This window comes from Octopus sinensis, linkage group LG7 (assembly GCF_006345805.1).
Source record: "Octopus sinensis linkage group LG7, ASM634580v1, whole genome shotgun sequence".
Lineage (NCBI taxonomy): Eukaryota > Metazoa > Mollusca > Cephalopoda > Octopoda > Octopodidae > Octopus > Octopus sinensis.
In genome coordinates, this window is record NC_043003.1 from 99,678,101 (window position 1) to 99,680,600 (window position 2,500).

Consider the following 2,500-nt stretch of genomic DNA (forward strand, 5'->3'; position numbering starts at 1 on the left):
TGCTTCTTCCATGGGTATGAGTAAGTATCTCATTTATTTCTTTTGCCACATGTATCACTGACGAAGAGAGGGCTCTTAGTAGCTAACTCTGAAATCGGTCCGATATGGTAATAATGGAATTTTTTAGAAATTTCTGTCGACCTTTTTTCGAGTAGAGTGCGTGCGTATTGTGAAAAAATGATATGGTTAATGGACAATATGTCCAAATTTTCGGCATATTTGGCATTAGAATTTTTTTCCTTTGCCCTCATTTATGAATTGCTTATATATATATATATATATATATATATATTCAAATGGATATAATAAACAAACGTCTTAGTAGGTCGAACAACTTTATAAAACTCACACATTATCACATTTTTGAACATAAAAACATATTTAAAACAGACAACCAGAATGTGAAACGTCCTTGTGGATAAATTTTCCTGATAAAAGGTTCATTGCTTGTTTGTTTCCTCAGTGCTTTGAATGCATTATTGAAATTTGGCGATGTCTTTGGCGTAGAAATGGCCTCCGAACAACGTTTTCTGGTTTTGTTTTATATTTTGATATTATTAAATTTTTATCCTTTTCAACCTTTTGGTTACCGTTTATATGCATTGATTTATTCCATGTTTTTTGCATCACACGGTTCTATCCGTACTGTTCTTGCAAGTTCTATCACCTTTTGTATGTGTCTATATATATGTATTCTTTAAGCTTTGGGGTTTTGTTGCTGAATGCCTAGACGTTTTAAATATGTATTTATGTTCAATAGTGTGATAATATGGGATTTTTTTAAAGTTCATTGACCAACTGAGACGCTTGTTTATTATATCCTTTTGAATTTGTTTTCTTTGTCTCGGTTTTATCTGAGCAGTTCTCCTTGCAGCCCTATATTCATTTATTCGTTTTCTCTTGAATAAAAAAATTATAAAAGTTATATATATATACGACGGGCTTCTTTCAGTTTCTGTCTACTAAATCTACTTACAAAGCCTTGGTCGGCTACAATAGAAGACACTTGCTCAAGGTGTCGCGCAGTGGGACTGAATCCAAAGCTGGAAAGCAAGATTCTTACCACACAGCCACGCCTCCGCCTATACATGCACCATTTCTTCTAGCAAATGAAACATGTGCAATGGTGGTGAATAAATAATGCCTAAATTTTTCCAATCTCCTGTTTATATACATACATACATATCTTTTAATGTTTATCTCTCAGTTTTTCAGTCATTAGACGGTGGTCATGCTGGGGCGATACGGTTTTTTATTTTGCTATATACATATATGTATTTGTGAGTATGTATGTATGTATGTATGTTATATATATGCATATTTTTGTATGTATATATTCTCTCTCTCTCTCTTTATATAATATGTATGTATATATATATATATATATATATATATATATATATATATATATATATGTATATATATATATATTGTATATATATATATATATATATATATATATATATATATATTAATATATATATATGTATTATATATATATATATATATATATATATATATATATATATATATATATAGATAGATAGATAGATAGATAGATAGATAGAGAGAGGAGAGAGAGAGAGAGAGAGGAAGAGAGCATAAGATGGGAGATTATAAAGTTAAACATGACGTGAGGAAACGTGTGAATAGCGAGGAAAATTGATAATGTATCTCCCACATACATCCATATAATCGATATACTTTGTATACTATGTATATATATATATATGTGTGTATATATATATATATATATAATATATATATATATATACGTATGTATATATATATTATTATATATATATATACGTAGTATATATATTATATATGTATATATATATATATATATATATATTATACATTACATATACATATATATATATAGTATGTAAATTGTTTAGGCGTATGCAATGCAAGTGTATGTATCTACGAATACACACACACATGCACATACACACAGACACACACATACACACACACGTGAAAGTGTGTGTGTGTGTGTGCGTGTGTGTGTGTGTGCGTGTGTGTGAGCGTGTGTGTGTGTAGAAGGTTGAAAAGGAACGCACGAGTTGCTATATATATGGAAAAAGTCATCGAGACTTTTTCAACTATAAGTATGGAAAACAATTAAACTTTGGAAAAATTTAAATGAAAAGTTTCTTAAACGAATATTTGCATAGTATTCAAATACAAGTGGCATTTTCCTTGTTTCTGCCTGTATCTGTCTCTCTTGTTTACTCTTGTAGGTTCGAGGGCGTTTGTGAATTCTAGAAGAAGAAGAAGAAGCACAGAGGAGGAGGAGGAGGAATAAGAAGAAGAAGAAGAAGAAAGAAGAAGAAGAAAAAAAAGAAGAAGAAGAAGAAGCAGAAGAGGAAGAAGAAGAAGAAGAAGAAGAAGAGAGAAGAAGAAGACAATAATGCGGGGTGCTATGATAGTAGTACGAAGTTTATATGGGCAAGTGCCCTGAAAGTACATATATATATATACACACCTATATATA

General features: G+C 30.2%; 1 protein-coding gene across 4 annotated transcripts in view; it reads right to left on the minus strand.

The window, feature by feature from the left end:
* Positions 1-2,500, minus strand: part of LOC115214217 — a 293,684-nt gene that overhangs the window by 268,419 nt on the left and 22,765 nt on the right. The window lies entirely within an intron of this gene.